This window comes from Aethalodelphis obliquidens, unplaced genomic scaffold (assembly GCF_003676395.1).
Source record: "Aethalodelphis obliquidens isolate GAN/ISIS:26980383/991018 unplaced genomic scaffold, ASM367639v1 scaffold16, whole genome shotgun sequence".
Classification (NCBI taxonomy): Eukaryota; Metazoa; Chordata; class Mammalia; order Artiodactyla; family Delphinidae; genus Aethalodelphis; species Aethalodelphis obliquidens.
The window spans coordinates 25,506,400-25,532,141 of NW_020837960.1; the positions used below are offsets into that span (position 1 = coordinate 25,506,400).

The window sequence follows — 25,742 nt, forward strand, 5'->3', positions numbered from 1 at the left end:
TATAAACAGAGAGTGGGCAAGGGCTGAGGGGGGTGGGGGGAATGGGGAGATTTTTGTTAAAGAGCATAAACTTTCAGTTATAAGATAAATTAAGTTCTGGGACTCTAGTGTACAGCATGGTAACTATAGTTAACAATACTGTATTGTGTACTTAAAAGCTGCTAAGAGAGTAAATCTTAAATATTCTCACCACACACACAAAGTAATGTTAACTGTGTGAGATGACAGATGTGTTACCCCACCTTATTGCAGTAATCATTTAACAGTACATACATGTATCAGATCATCACACTATACACCTTAAACTTATACAATGTTGCTTATCAATTATATCTCAATGAAACTGGAAAATAAGTAAATAAATGGGGGGTGGGGAATGGGCTTGACAGCATATTAGAAGCAAAATAAAAAAGAATCAGTGACCTTGAAGACAAATCAGTAGAAATTATTCAATCTGAAGAACTGAGGGCAAAAGATTGAGAAAAAAAATTAAAAATAACAAACTCACAGACCTATATTACATTTTTAAGCAAAAGAACAAGAATCTCAGGAGAAGAGAGAATGGAGCAGAAAAAGCATTTTGAAAAATGGCTAAAAATTGGTGAAAAAACCAATCTGCAAATCCAATGAGCTCAACTCTAAGCAGAATAACAAAAAAAAAAAAAAAGAAGAAAAAAGAACACATCAAAGTGCTGAAAATTAAAGACGCAAAGGAGACCAGAAGACAATTAAGAAGAACCTTTAAGTCAACCAGAATCTATGTCCAACAAAAATATTCTTGAAAAATAAGAGTAAGCATATATATATATATATATATATATATAAAAATACATACACTTACTCTATCTGGGTGTGTGTGTGTGTGTGTGTGTGTGTGTGTACATGTACACACGTAAGCTGAAAACTTTAATCACTAGACCGGGACATTACGCAATGTTAAAGGAAACTCAAGCTGAAGGGAAATGACATCAGGCGAAACTTAGATCTACACAAATAAAGAAAATCCGAAACAACTATGTAGTTATATACAAAACACTCTCTTGTTTCTCTCCTTAAATTCTTTAAAAGGCAACTGACTATTTAAAGCAAAAACAGCATTGTGTTGAAGCAAAAATTAACACACCAATAGCAAAAAGATTAAATGTAATTATGCTTTTTAAGGTTCTTTCATTTTACATCAGGTAGCATAATGTTAATGCTAAATGAACTTTAAAAGTTAATCATGAATACTGTAATCCCTAGAGCAGCCACTTATACAAAGCAGTACAGTTTAAAAAGCCCATTAAAGATCTAAAATATTTTTCAAAATTTGACCAACATAAAAGAAGGCAATAAGAGAAGGAAGAGAGGAGACAAACTGACAAAACACAGAGCAAAATGGGAGAATTAAACTTACCCGTATAAATAACATTAAATGTAAAGTTAACAAGTCCTCCACTCAGAGACACAGTTTATTAGATATATTTACTATTAAAAGAAGGGAGGGAGGAAGGAAGGGAGGAAGGAAGGGGAGAAGGAAGGGGAGAAGGAGAGAAGGAAACCCATTAAATACATGCTGTCTATAAGAGACACACTTTAAAAACAAAGACACAATCACATTAAACATATAATAAAAAATTATACACCATAAATATAAATAGTAAACATAAGGGAACTGGTATAAGTAAACTAAAGTCAGAAAAAATTAACTTCAGTAAGAGAATTATCAAAGGTAAAAAGGTCAACTCATCCAGAAGGCATAACAATCCTAAATGGGAATGTATCTAATATCAGAGCTTGAGGGGAAAACTACATGGAGGAAATACATGAAGCAAAAGCTGAAAAAGTTACAGGAAGAAATGAACAAATGCACAGGTATATTTGGAAACTTTAATACCCCTCTCTCAGCAACTGAAATGGATAAAAAACAATCCATAGGCATATAAATCAGGGGTCAGCAAACTGCAGGACCTCTGCCCATCTTTGTAAATGAAGTTTTATTATAACACTGCCATGCCCATTCATTTACATATTGCCACGGCTGCTTTTTGCACTACAAGGGCAAAGTAGTTAAAACAGAAACAGTATAATTCACAAAACCTGAACTATTGTCTATACAGCCCTTTGCAGGACATTTTCTGACCTCAGATATAGGTGATTTAAAGAACACTACTAACCAACTTAATTGTATGAGACTATATACTACACCATACAATATGTCTCACATTTCAAAAGACAGAAATCTTACAGAGTATGTTCTGTGACTACAAAAGAATTACATAAAAAATCAATTTCAATAAGCTATCCAGGAAAACCCAAAATATTTGAAAATTAAGCAACACACTTCTAAAAAAATCCATGTGTCAAAGAAGAAATCACAAAGGAAATTAGAAAATATTTTGAACTGAAAATGAAAATACAACATATAAAAATGTGGGGGAAATTATAAATTTAAGTGCTTATATTTAAAAACAAAGTCTTAAATTTAAATATCGAAATTCCCTAATTAAATACCTAAATTTCCAGCTTAAGAAGCCAGGGAATAAAAAGAACAAATTAAACCAATTGAAAATAAGAGTGAAGGAAATTATCAAGATAAGCACAAAAGTCAATTAAATTATTGAAACCAAAAGCTGTGGAAAGAAAACTGCTAAACCTGTAGCAAGAATGACCAAGGAAAGAAGAGTGTAAAGAAGGGTCACTACAGATCCTACAGACATAAAAAGGATCACAAGGGAAAATTACACTCTTTCTGCCAAAAGGCTTGATAACTTAAATGAGACAGATATACTGCTTGGGGGGAGAAAGACAAAACAGAAAATCCATATAACCATATATTTACCAAAGAAACAAAACCTGTTACCAAAAATCTTCCCGCACGCACAAAAAAACCTCCATGCCTAGATGGTTACCAAACGTTAAAGAAATTATATCAATCATATACAAACTATTTCTGAAAACAGAAGAGGAAACATTTCTTGGTTTCAGAAGGCTAGTCTAACCATGCTATTAGAAGGCATTACAAGAAATGGCAATCATAGACCAATATTCCCCCTGAACACAGACACTTAAATCCTCAACAAAATATTAGCTGACCAAATTCAGAAACAGATAAAAGGACAATACATCATGACCAAATGAGATTAACCCAAGATTGCAAAATTGGTTTAACTTACAAAAATCAATAAATATAATTCACCATAATAACAGAATAAAGCATAAAATCCATAGTCGTCTCAATAAATACAAAAAGGGGGGGACATCTGGCAAAATTCAACACCCATCCATAATTTAAAAATTAAAATCTCACTAAACTGGGAATAGAAGGGAACACGCTCCATCTGATTTCTTTTAATCTACAAAAAAATCACTGCTGACATTCTACTTAACGTTAAAAGACAATGTTTTCCCCTTAAGATGTGGAATAAAACAAGAATATCCATTCCCACCATCTCTTCAACATTAAATTGAAAATGCTAGACAGTGCAATAAAGTAACACAAAGAAATAAAAAGCTTATAAAGATGGGAGAAAAAAGAACAAAACTGTCTTATTCACAGATATGATTGTTTTTGTAGAGAAAATCCTAAATCTACAAAAAAACTATTGGAACTAAATGAATTTCAGCAAAGTCAAAGAATACACACACAATTTTTAAGACAACTACTGTATCTGGATATATTATCAGAAAAAAATAAAAAAATAAAATTTAGAAAATAGCATCAAAAAGAAAAATCTTTAGGAATAAATTAACTGCAAGATCTCTACGGAGAACATTAAAATGTTACTTTACATTGTATGTATATATGTTAATATGTTAACAAAATCATATTACATAATTGACATAGTAACATAACATTAATACGGAAAAACCTACTTCATTGAGCTGGCGTAAAGATCTTGCACAGATACATAGATACATAAATATAAATTTGTCTATAGTACATATCAAAAAAAAGATGACCTAAATAAAAGGAGAGGTGAACAACTGTACTAATAATCTACTGCTGTGTAATAAACTACTCCAAAACTTCAGCAGTTGAAAATAACATTTATTTTCTCACACAGTTTCTAAGGGTCAGGAATCCAGGAGCAGCTTAGCTGGTGTGTCTGGCTCAAGGGTCTCTTATGAGGTTGCAAACTGTAGTGAGGTCTACACTCAACTGAAGGCCTGAGGATCCACTCAAGGCTACTAGCAGAAGGCCTCAATTCTTTGTCATGTGGATGTCTGGAGACAATATTCCACTGGTCTCTTGCATTTCTTTCTGCACATCTTGCAACTGAGGATCTCACTGCCCTTTGTTCCAGACTAACTTCCCAAAGGTGTTTATAAAGTGAACAGTTGTGGAAGATAAAGTCTCCTCCAGAGCAAAGAACAGCTATGCTTACCGCCCATTAAAAAAATATCCAGGTTCCCTATGTTCGGAATTCCTCTCTTGTAATGCAAGCACTGCATGTGCAGTTGTCATCTGACCCTCTTCATATCGAGTGTGATTTGGAGCTTGAGGAACTGGTGCAAAAATGCTGAAAGTACCCTGGCTACTACTATAGCTGTGACAATAACCTGTCTTTCGACGCAGACCCAAGAGTCTCATGTCTTCTATCAGCATCCATGAAACTGCAGTAGGCTAATTTGTTAGCTTGCAAGTAGGGTAAAATCTCAGCTCCTTCACAGGCTTGACAATGGGCCTCTCTACAACATGGCAGCTGTTTTCTCCTAGAGTGACTGATGAGAGAGAGAAAGACTAATACACAAGCCACTGTGCCTTTTACAACCTAATTTCAGAAGTGACTTCAACTATATTATATTGGTTACACAGACCAACCCTAATATAATGTGCAAGGTGACTACAAAAGGATACAAATACAACCAGGCAGAGATCAATGGGAAGCATGTTAAAGGCTGACTACCAAATTCCATATTGTTATAGGTCAGTTCTCCCTAAATATTTTATAGAGAAACACAATCCCCATCAAAATCCCAAAAGGTTCTTTTTTTTTCTGTAGAAACTGACAAACTGATTTTAAAATTTATATGGAAACACAAAGGAACTAGACTGGACAAACAATATTAGAGGTTTCACACTATTTGATTCCAAGACTTAAGGTGATAGAGACAGTATGATACTAGCATAGCAGAAACAATTAGATCAAAGAAACAAGAAAGTCCAGAAACAGATCCATACATATATGTGTTCAAACATTCCTGGACAGGGCTTCCCTGGTGGCGCAGTGGTTGAGAATCTGCCTGCCAATGCAGGGGACATGGGTTCGAGCCCTGGTCTGGGAAGAACCCACATGCCGCGGAGCAACTAAGCCTGTGAGCCACAACTACTGAGCCTGGGTGTCTGGAGCTTGTGCTCCGCAATGAGAGGCCGCGACAGTGAGAGGCCCGCGCACCGTGATGAAGAGTGGCCCCCGTTCGCCGCAACTAGAGAAGGCCCACACACAGAAACGAAGACCCAACACAGCCAAAAATAAATAAATAAACAAATAAATAAAAACATTCCTGGACAAAAACACAAAGGCAGTCCAGTGCAGAAAAGAAAACAAAATTTTTCAAACAATGGTGTTGGGACTGGATAAATGCATTTGTAAAAATGAACCTCAATACCTATGAAACTTGTAAAAGAAAACAAGGGAAATTATTTCAAGACTTGGGAGTAGCAAAAGCTTCTTAAAACTCAAATCTATTAAAGAAAAAAATTGATTAATTGAACTTTGTCAAAATTAAAAACTTTCGCTTATCGAAATACACTGTTAAGGAAAACAAAAACTTACAAACTGGGAGAAAATACTCTCAATGCATTGATGTGACAAAAAACATATCCAGACTATATTAAGAATTCTTACACATCAATAATAAAAAGATAACCAATTTTTTTTAATGTGCAAAAAACAGGGATATTCCACAAAAGAAAATACACTAATTACTGACAATTGTCAATAACCATATGAAACATCATTAGGTCGCAAGGAAATCCAAAATAACACAAGATACCATTTCACTTCCACTAAATAGCTAAAATTTAACAAATGATTATCCAAATGCTGGCAAGGATGTAGAGCAACTAGAACTAACACAGAGTCACAGTGAGAGTATGTAAGAGAAAACTGAAAAACTACACAGCAGTTTTTTATATAGTAAAACACACATCTGCCTGTGAACCAGCAATTTCAATCCTAGGCATTTACTCAAGAGAAATGAAAACACATGTTTGCAAGAAGATCCCTGCAGGCCTTATTCTTAACAACAAGAAACTGGAAACAACTCAAATATCCATCAACAGAAGAAAAGATAAACTCTGGTATATTCATCTAACAAAATACTACTCAGCAATAAAAAGAACTCTGACACATCCAACCTCATAGATGCATCTGGAAATATATGTTAAGCAGAAGAAGCTAGATGCAAAAAAACACACACTGTATGATGACCAAACAAAATAATCTACATTGTTAGAAATCACAGTGCTTGGGAGAGAGGAGAACGGAATGGAAAGGGCAACCATTAAACTTTCTGGGGTGATGAGAATGTTCTTTATCATCTTTTGGTTATCAGTTACACGGGTATAACTGTCACAACTAAAAGTGAACAGCTAAAATCTGTACATTTTATTGTATTTAATTTACATCTCAATATAAATAAATTAAAACAAATTTTAAAAATAAATTTGAGCTCATAGTATTAATTTTCCATTTTTTATTTGTCTTGGGTTGTCCACATATATACTTAGTGTGTATATATATATATATACACACACATTTATGGGTTATCGGTAATTGTTACTCATCTACTATGTGCCAAACATGATGCTTGCTTACAAAATAACTGTTAAGTTCATGCCTCAAGAGGATAACAATCTAAAGCAAGGAAATACACGATAACAATACACAATGTGAGGGTTTACATTATAAAGATATACACAGGGAGGACTTCCCTGGTGGCGCAGTGGTTAAGAATCCTCCTGCCAATGCAGGGGACACAGGTTCGAGCCTTGGTCCGAGAAGATCCCACATGTCATGGAGCAACTAAGCCCTCGAGCCACAACTACTGAACCTGTGCTCTAGAGCCCTCGAGCCACAATTACTGAGCCCGTGCCTAGAGCCCATGCTCCGCAACAAAGAGAAGCCACCACAGTGAGAAGCCCATGCACCCCAATGAAGACCCAACACAGCCAAAAATAAAAATTAATTAATTAAAAAAAAAAAGATATACACAGGGACTTGTGAGAAGGAGAAAAGGGCACCATACACTGCCTGAAAGAAGAGTTAGGTAACAGAAAAGCCTTTTCGTTAGGTGAAGGATGAAAAGCAGGACTTCGGACATGCAGACAAGCAGGAATGGATCATTATAAGCAGAGAAATACCACATGCAAAGACACAGAGGCAAAGAGTCTAAAACAACAGGGAGCTAGGAGCAGTTCAGTGTTTTTGGAGTTTGGAGAACCTATGGAAAAAAGGGAAATGCCAGCAAGGTAGGTAGGTACCATTCTAATGTTAAGGCATTTGCATTATAGAGGCAGTGAAGAGCCACTGAACAGCTTTAAGCAAGGGAAGGACACATACAAATCTGCAACTACAAGTATCACTCTGCTAACACTGTGAGAAAAAGCCTAAAAGAGAGTGAAAAATGGAAGCAGAGCTACCTGTAAGAAGGCACCTGCAACAAGCAAGTCATGTTTCCTTTTAGTAAACCAATCGCCGCACATGGACTGAAGAGAAATTCAAGAACCCCCAAAATGGACAGGAAAATGAGTGAAAATTAAAATCAGAGTGTTCACAGAAAAAAAAAGAATGATCAAAATGGCCCAAACAAAGGATACTCATCTTCACTCATAAGAGAAATGTAATGATATAAATCACAGCAAGATCCTTTCTGACCCACCTCCTAGAGAAATGGAAATAAAAGCAAAAATAAACAAATGGGACCTAATGAAACTTAAAAGCTTTTGCACAGCCAAGGAAACCATAAACAAGACGAAAAGACAACCCACAGAATGGGAGAAAATATTTGCAAATGAAGCAACTGACAAAGGACTAATCGCCAAAATTTACAAGCAGCTCATGCAGCTCAATGTCAAAAAAACAAACAACCCAATCCAAAAATGGGCAGAAGACTTAAATAGACATTTCTCCAAAGAAGGTATACAGGTTGCCAACAAACACATGAAAGGATGTTCAACATCACTAATCATTAGAGAAATGCAAATCAAAACTACAATGAGGTATCACCACACACCGGTCAGAATGGCCATCATCAAAATGTCTACAAACAGTAAATGCTGGAGAGGGTGTGGAGAAAAGGGAACCCTCTAGCACTGTTGGTGGGAATGTAAACTGATACAGCCACTATGGAGAACAGTATGGAGGTTCCTTAATAAACTAAAAATAAAACTACCATATGATCCAGCAATCCCACTCCTGGCCATATAACCTGAGAAAACCATAATTCAAAAAGAGTCATGTACCACCATGTTCACTGAAGCACTATTTACAATAGCCAGGACATGGAAGCAACCTAAGTGTCCACTGACAGACAAATGGATAAAGAAGCTGTGGCCCATATATACAATGGAATATTACTCAACCATAAAAAGAAATGAAATTGAGTTATTTGTATTGAGGTGGATGGACCTAGAGTCTGTCCTGTCATACAGAGTGAAGTAAGTCAGAAAGAGAAAAACAAATACCATATGCTAACATATATATGGAATCTAAAAAAAAAAAAATGGTTATGAAGAACCTAGGGACAGGACAGGAATAATGACGCAGATGTAGAGAATGGACTTGAGGACACGGGGAGGGGGAAGGGTAAGCTGGGAAGAAGTGAGAGAGTGGCACTGACATATATACACAACCAAATGTAAAATAGATAGCTAGTGGGAAGCAGTCGCACAGGGAGATCAGCTCCGTGCTCTGTGACCACCTAGAGGGGTGGGATAGGGAGAGTGAGAGGGAGACGCAAGAGGGAGGGGATATGGGGATGTATGTATATGTATAGCTGATTCACTTTGATAAACAGCAAAAACTAACACACCATTGTAAAGCAATTATACTCCAATAAAGATGTTTTAAAAAAAAAGAGAGAAATGTAAATTAAAACTACACTGAGGTACCATTTTTCACCTATCATATTGGCAAAAATCCAAAAAGTATCATTGTATGCTGTTGCGGCAAGGCTATAGTGAAAACAACTACTCTCATGTATACATTACTGTGACAACCCTCACAAAGGACAACGGAACTATATCTATCAAAATTATATCCTACAACCCTCATGAAGGACAACTTAACAGTATCTATCAAAATTGTATCCGCTTTATTCTTTGACCCAACAATTCCACTTCTAGGAAGTTAATCTACAGACACACTTGCATGTGTACAAGATGATATATGTACAAGGTTGTTCATGCAGTATTTTTATAATAGCAAGAACTGGAAACAATTTAACTGTCCATCAGTGGGCTAGTTAAATTACGGTCCATAAATGAACACTCTGCAGCTGTTGAGAAAGAGAGCGCACATACTAGAACTTTATATACTAATACAGAAAGATCTCCAGGGTATACTGTTAAGTGACATAAATAAATAAATAAAAGGCAAAGCAGTTAAAGTTTCCAACATTAGTGTAAAACATGTGTTGGGGTGAGGGGAGGCATGGGGTGGGATACATATACTTGTACAGCGTTGTATTTTTTAAACCCCCAGAAGGATATATAAAAAACCCAATAATACTAGTAAGCTATTGTAGAGGAGTCTGGGAACTTTACAGATGAGGAAGGGTATGGAAAAGAGACTTTTTTCTCTTTTTGGTTTTTTACTTTTGAAGTATTACTGTGCAGATAGTGTTAAAAAAAAAAACAACTTTGAACTACTGTATCAGAATCAACAGGCTTTGTTAACTCATTTGATTTGAGAAGTAAAGGAGACAGAGAGATCAAGATGACACTCAAGTTGCTGACTTGATGACAAACCTAGCCATTCAACTTAAAAAAAAAATTGTATTAACCAATGCAGATGTTAAAGGATAAAGGAAGGCAGCTCAGTTTTGGACATGTACTGGAAGTGTTGTGTCTGATGGCATATGAGAAAAAGATAGGAAATTGAGAAGAAACGTTAGGGATATGGCTGTTAATAGAAGCCTTGGAGGAAAAAAAGGGAAAACATTTTATATGAGCCTAATTTACCTAGGAATTATTTATTCTGTAAACCCAATTAACCCAGAGAATAAAACTAAAAAGGCAACTAACTCAAAGTGACAGCATAAGGCCACACAATCATACCCTTTTCTCACAGACACCAGGCTCTCACTAAAAGCTTATTTATTTGTTACATTTAGGTAACTTCCCAAGTTCACAACAGATTAGAAACATCAAAAAAGGGTGCGGGTGAGAATTCCCCAGCTGTCCAGTGGTTAGGACTTGGTGCTTTCACTGCCGAGGGCCCGGGTTGGATCCCTGGTCCAGGAACTAAGGTCCCTCAAGCCTCGAGGTGTGGCAAAAAGTAAATAAATAATTTTTTTAAAAAAAGGGTGCAGGTGGAGCTACCAGAGGCAACCATTTGGCAGCAGCATGAGGCAGCAAAAAAAAAAAGATGAGAATACCACCAATACCTCAAAAAAGCACAGCATTCTTCAAGTGCTCTTCACAGAGCCAGAGTACCATATTTTATCATCTAAGACTTGGCCAAAATGGTCCCTGCTTTAAGAAGTTTTTCATGGTTCCTACACTCTTAACCTAAGTAATTAATCTCCCTTTAACAAATTTCCAATTTCAAGTATGTTGTTTACACCTTCCTGAAAGCACTTTATTCTGCCTCGTTTTATAATTATTTTACAATTATAACTGGTATTTTGTGATACCAGTCTCCTTCTTCCCACTTGAATATAGATCTCTTAAATAAAGGTGTATCTTTCATCTTTATATCTCTGAGCACAATTTCCTTACATAGTATAGCATGCAAATATCCATTCAACAAATATCCATCTTTGCCTTCTCTAAAGTGTTGTGAATGGACCTGCCACAAATAGAGTCTCCCTGCCCCAAGTTATAGTTTTCTATTAAGTACTTACATACTTGTCACCGAGGGAAGCATCTGGCCTGCCTTATATCAAAAACTAATTTAAGGGGTGACTGGAAGTGACCGCTAATGGGTTTAGGGTTTCTTTTATAAGAGACAAAAATATGCTAAGAGCAGATTGTGGTGATGGTTGCACACACCTGCGAATGTACTAGAAGTTGATGAGTTGCACAGTTTCAATAGGTGAACTGTATGGAATGTGAATTATATCTCAATAAAGCTGATTTTAAAAATGAGATACCTGCTATTATTCCCCACTTCACAGATTTAAGAAACTGAGGCTTGGCAATTAGGTAATTTATCCACGGTGACACAACTAGCTAGTGATGGAGGGAGGATAAAAACCCAAGCAGTCTTGACTCTATGTCTATATGCTTAACCGCCATGCTCTTCTGCTTTCCTCAGCAAAGGACTTCACTTATCAAGCATCATATTAAATGCCTAAATATGTTCCTACTGCTGTTCAAGTCTTCAATGCTAGTGACCTTCCAAACTCCACGTAGGACTGCAAAGCCTTGACCTAATTATGTTACACCATGAAGGTAGAGGAGAAGGAAAGCAAAACGCTGAAAAGAAAGGGACCAAAGAGACAGAGGAGAAAAAAAATGTACTCAAGATCTATATTTCAAAGCTTTCCATTCTGAGCATAAGACTACATGAAACATTACTACTGCTTGACTGCTATCATCAAAGTTGGTGGGCAGGCCTAATTCACCTGAGCTGGGAGCTTCCTGGACTAGGTCTGCTGAATCCAGGGTTTCTTGGCAAAAGAGACATTTTAGGCCAGATAATTTTTTGTTGTGGAGGGCTGCCCTACACATTGTAGGATGTTTAGCAGCATCCCTACCTCTACTCACTAGATACCAGTAGCACCACTCTTCCCGCCCCCCCCCCCCCCCCCCCCCAGTTGTGACAACCAAAATGTCTCCAGGCATTGCCAAAGGTCCTTGGGCGAGGAGCTGGGGAAGGAAGCGGTGTTCAAAATCACCCCCATTTGAGAGCCGCTGGCCTAGACTAAAGGTAAAGTTGAAAAAGGGCCAGCCATTTGATATTAACTCGTGTATATAATAACTGGAGACAAAAACTTTTTTTTAACCAGCTTTACTGAGACATCTTTGACACATAAAAATGTAGATATTTAAGGTATACAGCTTGTCTTTTGATATATGTATGCACTGTGAAAAGATCACCACAATCAAGCTAATTAACACATCTCTACATACTTACCATTTGGGGGGGGTTGGGATAGGGAGTAACAGACAAGAGCCTTTTAAATCAATTGCCTCCCAAACCTACTAAGAAAAAAAACTTATTTCATTAAAAAAAAAATGTGAAGCTGGGGTGGGGGCAGCATGTAGGGATTAAATAGGAACAAAGCTCATGTAGTCATGCCAACTTCTGCACAGGTCAGCATGTAAGGTCCCTGACACTAGCAGAATATCAACTATAAAGAGGGACTACTAAAGATCAAAAAATAGATCTAAAGAACATTAGAAATGAGAACTGCTCCCTTTGGTTTGAAGAAAAATCAGTTTCCCTTATAATAAAAACTAAGTGTTCCTCATCTCTGGAAGAACTGAAATATCAAAGTCAAGGCTGCCACCCCACCAGGGAAGAGGAGCAAGTCAAAAGACAGTATAAATAAAAATGAAATGACAGTTGGGGCACAAGGGGGGAGTGGTGAGACAGGACAAGTAGACAGTAGGAGATAGAGCTTACCCTATATGAAATTACTTGCCCTGACTCTCAAATCTCCCTTCCTGCCTTTATATAATCTTCCATTAAGACCAAGTTAAGGGCTTTCAATACTTAACCTCTGGTTATTGTTCAAAGTCTAGCACTGCAGCCTCTCCATTCAGAGCACTGCTCCCCCTCAACGTGCCACGGGCTCTGAAACCTTATTTCTCTCTAAAAGTTCCATCTCCCTCAAACCATTTTAGATGGGGAGGAGGGGTGCACAGATAACTTAACCTACTCAATCTAAAGTGTGCGCTGCAAGTAACCTCTGCCCAATAAGCATACAAAAATGTTTTCCCCTCCTCATAATCAACAAAATGCAAACCCAAAACAAGATACAAACTTCACATATCAAATCAGCAAAAGGCATAAAGTTTAATAAAGCCCAATGTTGGCAAACATGTAACAGTCATAGTCATATACTGTCGGTTTCTGTAAGTAGTTACAACCTACATACCACTCAAAAGGAGTCAGAATAAATTGTGGTGACACATGCATATAATACTCTAATCATTGTTTAAATTATGTTGATCTATATGTGCCAATATGAGAAGAGCTACATGACATCAACTACAGAAAAAAGTAAATTTCAGAAAAAAAGTAAACAATATAGCTTTTAATAACAACAACAAAAAGCAGTAAGTATAATACTATTTGCATAAATTTTTTGAAAAGTAAATTTTCTGAAAACTGTTAACAGTGGATTACCTTTTAGGGGGAAGAGATAAAGTAGCTTTTATTTTTATTTTCTGTACCACAAGAATTTCCTTATCATATACATGTATAACTTTTAACTTAAAATATACAATTCTTTAAAGTACTCTGTTCCCGCCAACCTTAACAACAACTCTCACTACCAACTCTCCATACACACCCCAACCCCCATCCCAATATCTGAAGGTTAACTGAAATTGCCTGGCGGAATTTCAACTACTTAGGGATGCATTCTGTAAATACACTTTGGATATATATCTGGGACTTTTCTTTAAAAATCTCTTCTCTTACTTCTCTAAAACCACCTCTGAGATGAAAGGGAAAAAGAATCCCTACGCTGCCCAGGGAACCACAAACTCTTGTTTCCTTTTGGGCCCCCTAACCATTCTCTCCAAGAGAGAGACAATGCTTGTGGTCATAATGTCCCCTCCTTCACTCTCCCACATAAAGAGCAACCTCAACTGTCACTGAAGAGGGAGGAAGGCCTGGCCATGGTAGAATCACTTAACAGCAGGGATCCTACTCTGGTTTTTCTCAGCTCTCATCACCTTGGTGCAAGTGGCAAACCACCACTCGAAACTTCTATAGGGCAGAGTCTCAGTCCTGTTTATTACATCATCCATGGTACAGTATATATATGAAGCTTAGTATTTGTTCATTTTAACTGAATCAGGTCAGAGCAATCTCTGTCAAAGGGAAGCAAGTTAGTGGAGTACTTCTAGATCATGGTCCTTTAAAGATGCCTCAAATTAGCTTCCTGCTTATCAGTCTTTCCTCCACTCCCCTTGGCTGACTTATAAGTGTTACACAGCTAAACCAAGTATTTCTAATTACTGCTTATTACTGATGTCTAATCATTAGAGCACAATAACTATCATGGATATTTTTAAACATCTCAGAGTAATGGCTTTAAGATTTAAACAACTAAATTTAACTAATCTGAGTTTAATCTTCACGATTTTTTCACAGAGCATGATCATCCCTATCAACTGAAACAATTACAGCAAACTTATCCTTAATTTTGAACTAATTAGTGAGAAAGAGTTATAAAACCTTTTTAAGTATTGGGGAAAATGGTTATAATCAGGTGGTTCATGACAGTACAGTGTGAGGAAGAGCTGACCTCTACACTCCAAGGAAGCACAATTTTGAACCATTTGGCAACTTCTTAAATAAACTAAAAAAGTAAATATGTTCTCAGAGAAATTACTGGGTTTATTGTTAGACTAAGTATTTTTGGAATTTTTAACATTTCCAAACAGGAATACTCAAACCAAATACAATTTTCTCCAAACACCTACTGTAACTGGAAGCAAATGACTTGTGTAGCAAATTGAGTTTAAAAGTAAAAAAAAAGAAAGTAAAAAATTAAAAAAAAACACATTCATGCACACATGCATCTTATAACAAAATAAAGTTCAACACTAACTTCCAAATTACCCTGGCTTACAAGTTTAACAAAGAATAAATAAATGCCTTGTCAAATACTGTTACACAATGAAAGATCAAGCAACTCCAGGAGACAGAGACATGCAAGAGGTTATCTTCTGAGACAATTTAAGTGGACCGCATCCTGGATAGAAATTATTAAAACCAGACTCTGAAACAGATGGTTAACCTCGAAACTTTCTTGGTTGAATGAAAAAAAAGGGGGGAAAGGAGAAAGAGAATAATATGCTACCTGGCAATAATTTTAAATATTGCTTAAGTCCTGAATAAAACAATACAGACCACGTGGATACTTCTAAGCCTCCAGGAGATGTAAGGGCTGCCTCAATTCCACAAGAATATGACTGTGACTTTGAATAAATCAATCAAGTTACAATCTGAACCTAATTTCTCATGCATATAATGAGTTGGAGATCATCTAAATTTCCTTATAGCTCTCTAACACTAATAAAGGAAACACAAATTTATTCTTTTCTAACATAGATTATATACAGTACTTGTCATCCAAGCGAAATCAGTGAGCTCTCCTGTTAGTTCTAGGCACACATGATCAAAAGAAGTAGCACTGAAGAAGCCACAGGACAATCCTAATCTCCAAGAGGGAGAAGCAGAAAGAACACAATCTCCCAAAATATTCCCCTCTACACAAAGTTTTGGGTACCATTCAGTCTTCACCAGGGTAAGCCCTGTCTAATACAGCGTATCACTTTATTTTAGGCTTAACAAATTATTGACAAAGCCTGGTCCTCAAAACATGACTCTTTGTATCCATTAAAGTTGCAAACCATTTTAAAATAAATTTAGAAATTAAAACTTTTATCCAACAGCCAACTCAGTAGAACTACTTGTCAAATATGCTTAGTACAAAACATTCCACGACAGCAAGGATCACTATCTTCACCACGTTATCTCCTCTAATTCTCGGGAAAAGTGAGGAAAAAGGCATAACCAGACAAGAATGAAAGTGACAGGAAGAGTCAAAAGCCACTGTAAAAAAACAAAGTTAACACAAGGAGAATCAACCTCAACAAAAAAGGAGAAAATAAGAAAGGGCACAAAAGTTCTTTAAGAAAAAATAAAGGCCAATACAAACACTACCTTGTCATTTAAAATACTCACACGTTCAAGTAAAACCCAGAGTATAATTTTTTAAACCATCAAAAAAGCACACACAAAAAACCACTATTTCAGTAATCAAAGAATATCTAATGTGCACCTTTTCTATATACATTCGTACATTTATTTTGAAAGAATAATGTTCTCATTTAAGGTTTTTTTTTTTTTGAAAGAATAATGTTCTCAATTTTTTTTTTTACAGTTAAGGTTTTCAAAATAAATCTACCTTTCTATAAGAAGTTCCATGTTGAAACTGTCACCTACATATTCATCACTATAAATTTTAATTAGGTTTTCTGCTATCACCAGACGACAGCAGATTAATCGTTCCACAAACTGACCTGCACACACCAGAGGAATGCTCATCTTATTGTCTAAAATTGCTAACATCTCCGACATATGTACTGCATAAATAAGTGTCCTTTCTAGCTCATATTTTGCTTAATACCATGTTTGTGCTTTTAACCATTTTACTTGAATACTGCTTACGTAAGTATAGAAAATGCTCTATCTTGGAACTTCATCTACATGTGTTGAGAACAATGATTATACTGCCATTCAAGTTTTAAATAATTATGACTTACAGCTCGCCTCATATATAAACACACTTGAACTTTTAGAAATTATTAGGAAGACAGTAGAAGACCTCCAAAACTCACTCAAGACCACAGACCAACCTTCGAACGTAAAGGCTACATCCAGTCTCCCAAACGGTTTAACAAACAGGGTTGGGTAGGGTCGTTCAGGACAGTACTGCCCATCCATCATTTCATAACAGAAGTGTGAGAAGAGCGTTCAAAGCACGTCCTTCAAAATCAAATAAAGGGTTCCCTTTCGGGAGTTGGTTAGGATGCCTAAACGTGTCAAGTAGGCAGGGACCTGCTCTTTCAAACCCTACCCCGAGTTTACACCGGCCGCGAAGGAACGCAGGAACAGGCAACTCTGAAGCCGACGAGGTGCAGCGTTTCAGGGTTCAGACTCATTCCCTCGAATAACTGTACCGCGGCTTAACGTAGCTTCAACGTATATACCAATAGGCAACAGCAGCAAGAAACCACAAACAAGCGTTTCCTCTCGACCAGAAACTTTTCAGGTGTCACTAAGATAAAAGACTGCAAAAATGTCAACTGTACAGCTGCACACCGTTTGCATGGTCGCTCCGACTCCGAGGCTTCCGAAAGGAAAACTAGAACTCAGTAGTGGCCCGGGAGAAGCCACTCCAGCCCATGCTGGACTCTTCCTCAACTAGGTCCTCGGGTGCCTCCAGCACCAGCTCCAAGAGGCGCGGTAGGCGCGCTTTATCTCCCGCGACTGGCAAGTAACAGGATAAAAATGTCACTCGGTCGGCCCGTTGTCGTCGCCCGGAGCGGAGGCTGCACGGCGCGGGCGACCCAGCGGCGGGGGCGAGGGCGCCGAGGCCCGCACACCGCCCCGAGGTCAGCCCCGACCCGCGCTCCCCGCCCCTCGCCCGGAAAGGGGAAAACCCGCCCGCGGGAGGATTCAACAGGAGCGCCGCGCCGCCCGCCTGCCGCCCGGGAAACAGCCGCCGGGCTGCCGGGCGCTGGGGGAGGGGCGGCGGGGCGCGGGCGGCGGGGCGGCGGGCAGCCGGCGCGGACCCCCGGCCGCGCGCAAGGTCACCGCCCGCCGCCCGCCGCCCTCGTCGCCGCGGGCGCCCCAGCCCTGCCAGGGCGGCAAGTTTAATTTCCAGAGGCTGCGGCTGAGCCCGCGGCGTGGAGGGAGCGCGCCGGCCGTGGGGCCCTCCCCACCCCCACCGCAGAACCCGGCCCACGCCCCCGGCCCGCGCCCTACTCCTCCCGGCCCCGCCGCCGCCAGGCAGCCAGCGGCTGCAGCCCCCGATGCCGGGAGGCGAGTCTCGGCTGGCAGGCGGGCGGCGCTTGAGCCCCGCCACAGACTCAGCCGCGGTGGCGGGCGCTGAAAAATGGAGCGCGGCGACCAGAGGGAAGAGACATTTTCTTCCCGTTAACTGAATTGCTTCCTACCTCCGGGTGGCCGACTCGCTACTCCTCTCCGCTGCTCTCCGGGATCCGCCGCCGCCGCCGCATCCAATCGCCTCCTCCCCCCCCTCCCCTTCCGCAGCCAGCCCGGCCGTTCCTCCTCCTCTCCGCTTCAAAATGGCGCCAAGCGCTATTCGGCGGCTGCTCCAATCGAACCGCCGCGGACAGCACCCGGGGGCAGGCAGAGCGCCGCGTGGGTGCGCAGCGCCCCCTGCCGACCGGACAGCCTCGCGCGCGCGCGCTCGCCGGCCCTTCCGCCCCGCCCCGTGCGCGCGCGCGTGCCCGCCTCCGCTCCGCCCCGCCCCGCCCGTCGCGCGCGCACGCAGCCACACGGGCACGCCGCCGCTGTAGCCGCGGTGGGGGCGAGACCGGCAGCTGTCAATGCTTTCTCGCTTCCTTGACGTTTGCCGAAAACCACATAAATTGTTATATATCTCTAGCCTTACAGATAAAAGTTGGGAATTTTTTAAAACAGTGAAATTGAGTACTAATGTTGTGCGAAGTAAATAAAATTGGTGTTTACTTTGCTCCTTACTTGGGAACTCTGACCTAGTCACCTCAAAATGCCATCAAATAGCTTTTTTCTGCACTGTGTGTGTAATGTCTTTACTTAATCCCACAGCTTTCCCGTTTTCAGGTATTGTTTAGGTAGCGGGTGGGGGGACGTAGTAATTCCATCTGTAACAAAGCATTCCATTCATTCGTTTTATCACAGTTGTCCTTATCGGGGGAGAAACAATCTAAAGACCACAAGGATGCTTTCCAGAAGGTGGGTTTTCTAACCCCCTTCACCTCCAGGAGGTGCCACTCCTCCCTGCTGCAGCTGTGAGGGAATATGTTAAAAGTTATCTGGTGATTACTGTTAGGATGGAGAGAGGCAAAAATCTTTAAGGCCTCAGTGAAGTATAGCTGCTAACCAAAGAGACTATGCTTCATGCAACAGCAAATGGATTTACAGAAATTAGTAATCTAAACCTTCATTTAAAGCAACAGTCTAGGAAAACTGGAATCTGAAGTTGGTAATAAAAGAAAAATAAATTTCTGTGTTTAGGGCTTTAAAAAACAACCAAATGTGGGGGCAGGGTGTACATGGGAAATCTCTGTACCCCTCTCTCAATTTTGCTGTAAACATAAAGCTGATCTAATAAAAGTAAAGTCCAAAAAATAACCAAGTTGTAATTCATCAGGAGCAGTATGTGGCACCCATCAGCCCACACTTCTACTGGCTTTCCACTAACAAAAGATTATTTTCCTTTCCGTTGAGAGAGGCACTAGGATTTCCAAACAGGGAGAATAGCAAGAAGGGAAAGGATGCCACAAAGGGAAATTAGGGTAAGGGTTCTGAGATGACCTTTGCCTACAACACAGCTCAATGCCAGAGCCAGCAAATGTAAGCCAAGGCAGTTTCCTGCTGACTTTCTTTCTTTTTAAACATTGTTTTAGAGGTCTCGTCTTGTTAAGCACATTTAGTTCCTTAAAGAGTTTTTGGACCATCTTCTTACCTACCTAATAACTAATGGTACTCCCGATCTTCTATGCAGACACTAGACTGAAATTCTTAACTTTTTTATTCTGAAGAACTCTCTGGAATCTTTGGGGATATTGTGTGTATGTGTGTTATCGAAGATCATTTGGGTAAATATACAGACTTGTTAAAGTCTTCTTGGTTTCATTGGAGTTATAACAAATAGCATAGGTCACCATTGTGACTAAGGTTCTGAGCTGCTGGCTGAGAATTCCTGAATGCACTGGGCAGAACAGCCAAAGCAAAGACTGTTCACTCTTATCCATGGTCAGCACTCAGCAGTGTGTGCAGTCCATGGGCCTGATCTTGGTTAACGGGAGGAAATTGCATTTAGTTACACTGTAAATCCACACTGTCCAAAAGAAATATGATGTGAACCAGGTATGCAACATAAAATCTTCCAATTTTAAAAAGTGAAAAGAAACCAGTGAAATTAATTTTAATAACATTTTATGTTACTAAACAGTATATCCAAAATATTGTCATTTGCACATATCAATTTAAAATTTTATTAATGACATAATTTACATTCTTTTGTTCATCTTGTGAATTTTACACTTAAAGCACATTTCAATTCCCATTAGTCACGTTTCAAGTGCTCAATAAGTACATGTGGCTAGGGGCTTCCTATGGTGAACAGCACAGCCAGTAGACTCTGGAATCAAAATGCTATTTTTTAACAATTTATAATAAATATCCAACATTGTTTCATAGTGTCTTCTTTGCAACTGTTGAAGTTTGTTAAGAATTATGCCAGTACCAGTTGAAGTGCATGTATTTAAATATATATGAAAAGAAATTAGGACAATTTGAGACCCCTGGGACAACATCAAGTGTACTACTACTCTCATTATATGGGTCCCAGAAGGAGAAGAGACAGAGAAAGGGCCTGAGAATATATTTGAAGAATAATAGCTGAAAAATTCCCTAACCTGTGAAAGAAAACAGTCACCCAAGTCCAGGAAGCACAGAGTCCCATACAGAATTAACCCAAGGAGGAACACACCAACACATATTGTAATCAAAATGACAAAAATCAAATATATATGTATATACATATACTCATATAGCATTATATATATATAGTATAGTATATATATTGTTATTTTATGCTCATGTTTTTATTTTGACATAGAACAATGACTTCTTCTAAATTTCATATTTATATCAAGTATATCATTGGCTCAGATATGTAAGAAAGCAAATGAGAACTGATTTAAAGAGCATTATGGGGACTTCCCTGGTGGTCCAGTGGTTGGGATTCCACACTCCCAATCTGTGTTCGATCCCTGGTCAGGGAACTTGATCCCACATGCGTGCCGCAACTAAGAGTTCGCACACCACAACTAGAAGCCTGCATATCGCAACTAAGGATCCCACATGCTGCAACTAAGGATCCCGCACGCCGCAGCTAGGACCTGGTTCAGCCAAATAAATATTTTAAAATAAATAGCATTATGATTAGCCATTAGAATGAGCCATAATTCTCAGCAAGCAGTTTAACTTAATACCAGAAGCATACTTATAGTAATACATGAGCTTCTTTAAACACAGTTTCATCTAGAATAAAATTTCTTTATATGGTGTTAGAAGTCATGAGTAATAGAACAATCTGGCCAGATGACTGAATGGAATAAAAGTGAGGACTCTCTCCCTGACAGCCTATTTATATTTTGATTTTACTGAACTGTCGGGTATCCAGGGCAGATCCTGCTACTGTTGATTAGGTAGGTCTGAGGCTACGCAGCGGCTTACCCCTACTTATTCAACCAGACTCGTTTACTTAACTTAGCCACTTTAATTTACTTCTCATTACTCCATAATTCTCCACTTCCCACAACCATGCTGCTTTGGCCCATGACTTCCTTTGCCTGTAGACTTACCCTTCATCTTAATTTTCTTTTCCTCTCCATAGTCTTACTGCCTATTTACAACTGTAGAAAATGTTTGCCTCACTATTTTTTAAAAGGGCAAAAAAGGAAATACTCTATATTCTTTTTTTTTTTTTTTTTTTTTTGCACAGGCTCCGGACATGCAGGCTCAGCGGCCATGGCTCATGGGCCCAGCCGCTCCGCGGCATGTGGGATCGTCCCGGACCGGGGCACAAACCCGTGTCCCCTGCATCGGCAGGCAGACTCTCAACCACTGTGTCACCAGGGAAGCCCCACTCTATATTATTTTCCAAAGATTTCAAACTGCTCCCCAAGCAGGGTATGGATACTATATTAATTCCATATGTATATGCATATTTTAAAAGTCTGCTCTTTGTAAGTTCATATCACATCTATCCATTGTAGCGGGGAGACTTACTTTATATAGGATCAAACTAGGTGTGATTTCTTATACAAAATATACCTAAGAGTCCTTTAACTACTTGATAGTTGCTTTCTAAATTTTATTATCTGTTTCCTTATATATATATTATTGCATTAGAGCTGGTTAGGAAAGGGTGTCAAAAAGATGCCATGAAAATATTTTGAGAATTTTAGGGTTCATAGAGCATAGAAATGATCACCTCTTTCAATTCATTTTACATAAAAAAACTGAGACAAATAGCTAAGTAATTTGTCCAGGGATCCATAGTCAGGGGAAATTTTTTAGTGAATCTCATCATCTTCCAATTAATTTAGAAAGTATGTAATTTTAAAATCCCATTTCATCTTACAATCATGTTTGAATCTCTTTTTAAATTAAGTCCCATGTAAATCACAAATAAATATGATAAATTTGTAGAAATACTAATTGACTTATGAGGAGACCAGAAAAATGGATCAGCTCGATGCTTTGTGATGACCTAGAGGGGTGGGATAGGGAGTGTGGGAGGGAAGCTCAAGAGGGAGGGGATATGGGGATATATGTATACATACAGCTGATTCACTTTGTTGTACAGCAGAAACTAACACAACATTGTAAAGCAATGATACTCCAATAAAGATTTTTTTAAAAAGTATAGTGCATGCTTCAATATGTTCTCTCAAACTTGTTATACATATAAATATATAAAATATATATATATATAAATATCACACATAGAATATATATTTTTTAGACTTTACTTTTTTATCGTGGTAAAAAAAAATCATAAAATTTACCATTCTAACATTTTTAGGTGCCCAGTTCAGTAGTGTTAAGCATATTTACATTGTTGTGAAACAGATCTCCAGAACTTCTTCATCTTGCAAAACTGAGACTCTATACCCATTAAGCAACAACTCCTTTTCTCCCCAGCCCATGGTAACTCCCATTCTACTTTCAGCTTCTATGAATCTGACTACTTTAGACACCTCATATAAGTGGGATCGTACAGTACTTGTCTTTTCATGAATGACTTATTTCACTCAGCATAATGACAGATTTTACTTTTTAAGAGTTCCAAAGCTAGATGATTGAGAGACTTTTAAACAAAATATAATACCTCCTGTTACCATAAAAAGAGAAATTCATGTTAAGGAAAGCATTTATCATCAATTCAACTTCAGGAAATAATAAAGAGATATGGAAACAAGAGCAATTTCACTTCAAAATAATGAGAATGACATAGGACAGTTTAGACTGCAGCTCTGAATATGAATGCAAAAGTATATGAATTCCTACAATATGATATATTTAATACATATCAATATTCAACCACTAATCAATGTTTTTATTTTACACAATCAACAAAATCAGCATGCCAATGTAAGATAGCCAAAAACACCAAACCAATTTTTCAATGTAATGTTTCTGTTCTAGGCAAACAGTCTATTTTTGTGTATGGGGTAATAGCCTACTCTGTATCCAACCAAATGTGTATCAGGTGAATTAACTTGACTGCAGATACTTCTCTTCATAGATATATAAGAAGCATCCTTTGTTTTAATAGAGGAATTCTATTTCTTGTCCTGGCTACAGTAAAAACAAATACAGTAATATTTGAAAATTAACTTTATTCAGCAGCCAGCAGATGGAGCTATTGAAAAATATTGCTGTTACTGAAAAAAAAAAAATTTACTGAAATAAAACCAGTTTAAGTATATATTTTTTTAAGTGTAAATAATGTGTTTATTATAGAGAAATCTGGAAATGCAGTTAAGATTAAAAGGGAAAATAAACCATTTATAATCATGCCACCAGAGAAAATTACCTTTAATGCTTTAGTATATATCAGTCCAGAATACATTCTATTCATATATTTACACTTAAATATTATAAAAATGTAATTTTATATGTATTTTAATATAAATTTAATATATTAAATATATATTTATAATGTTTTATAATCTGCCTTCTCTCCTTGAAAACATCAGATGTATTTGCTTATATAGAAATCTCCACAAGTCTCTTAGATAGCCTCATCCACCACAGGGCAGGCAGCAAAAGCAAGAAGAACTACAATCCTGCAGCCTGTGGAACAAAAACCACATTCACAGAAAGGTAGACAAGATGAAAAGGCAGAGGGCTATGTACCAGAGGAAGGAACAAGATAAAACCCCAGAAAAACAACTAAATGAAGTGGAGATAGGCAACCTTGCAAAAAAAGAATTCAGAATAATGATAGTGAAGATGATCCAGGACCTCAGAAAAAGAATGGAGGCAAAGATCGAGAAGATGCAAGTAATGTTTAACCTAGAAGAATTAAAGAACAAACAAATAGAGATGAACAATACAATAACTGAAATGAAAACTACACTAGAAGGAATCAACAGCACAATAACTGAGGCAGAAGAACAGATAACTGACCTGGAAGACAGAATGGTGGAATTTACAGCTGTGGATCAGAATAAAGAAAAAAGAATGAAAAGAAATGAAGACAGCCTAAGAGACCACTGGGACAACATTAAACGCAACAAATTTCGCATTATAGGGGTCCCAGAAGGAGAAGAGAGAGAGAAAGGACCAGAGAAAATATTTGAAGAGATTATAGTTGAAAACTTCCCTAACATGGGAAAGGAAATAGCCACCCAAGAACAGGAAGCGCAGCGAGTCTCAAACAGGATAAACCCAAGGAGAAACACACCAAGACACATAGTAATCAAATTGGAAAAAAATTAAAGACAAAGAAAAATTATTGAAAGCAGCAAGGGAAAAACGACAAATAACATACAAGGGAACTCCCATAAGGTTAACAGCTGATTTCTCATCAGAAACTCTACAAGCCAGAAGGGAGTGGCATGATATACTTAAACTGATGTAAGGGAAGAACCAATAACCAAGATTACTCTACCCAGCAAGGATATCATTCAGATTTGATGGAGAAATCAAAAGCTTTGCAGACAAACAAAAGCTAAGAGAATTCAGCACCACCAAACCAGCTCTACAACAAATGTTAAAGGAACTTCTCTAAGTGGGAAACACAGGAGAAGAAAAGGACGTACAAAAACAAATGCAGAACATTTAAGAAAATGGTCATAGGAACATACATATCGATAATTACCTTAAACATGAATGGATTAAATGTTCCAACCAAAAGACACAGGCTTGCTGAATGGATACAAAAACAAGACCCATAGATATGCTGTCTACAAGAGACCCACTTCAGACCTAGGGACACATACAGACTGAAAGTGAGGGAATGGAAAAAGATATTCCATGCAAATAGAAATCAAAAGAAAGCTGGAGTAGCAATACTCATATCAGATAAAACAGACTTTAAAATAAAGAATGTTACAAGAGACAAGGACGGACACTACATAATGATCAAGGTATCAATCCAAGAAGAAGATATAACAATTATACATATATATGCACCCACCATAGGAGCACATCAATACATAAGGCAACTGCTAACAGCTATAAAAGAGGAAATCGACAGTAACACAGTAATAGTGGGGGACTTTAATACCTCACTTTCACCAATGGACAGATCATCCAAAATGAAAATAAATAAGGAAACAGAAGCTTTAAATGACACAATAGACCAGATAGATTTAATTGATATTCATAGGACATTCCACCCAAAAACAGCAGATTACACTTCCTTCTCAAGGGTGCATGGAACATTCTCCAGGATAGATCACATCTTGGGTCACAAATCAAGCCTCAGTAAATTTAAGAAAATTGAAATCATATCAAGCATCTCTTCTGACCACAACTCTATGAGACTACAAATCCATTACAGGGAAAAAACTGTAAAAAAAACACAAACAC

The 25,742-nt window shown here is 38.2% G+C and overlaps 1 protein-coding gene across 5 annotated transcripts in view; it reads right to left on the reverse strand.

The window, feature by feature from the left end:
- PDS5B (PDS5 cohesin associated factor B) overlaps nt 1-18,233 on the reverse strand; it is a 197,939-nt gene extending 179,706 nt beyond the window's left edge. For 4 of the 5 annotated variants that reach the window (XM_027116536.1, XM_027116535.1, XM_027116537.1 and 1 more), the window contains exon 1: nt 18,077-18,201. The gene's annotated coding sequence lies outside the window, so the exon portion shown is untranslated. Of the gene's footprint in view, nt 1-18,076 lie in introns of all 5 variants that reach the window. The other variant, XM_027116533.1, reaches the window with a different exon arrangement.
- Nucleotides 18,234-25,742: the final 7,509 nt, after the last annotated feature.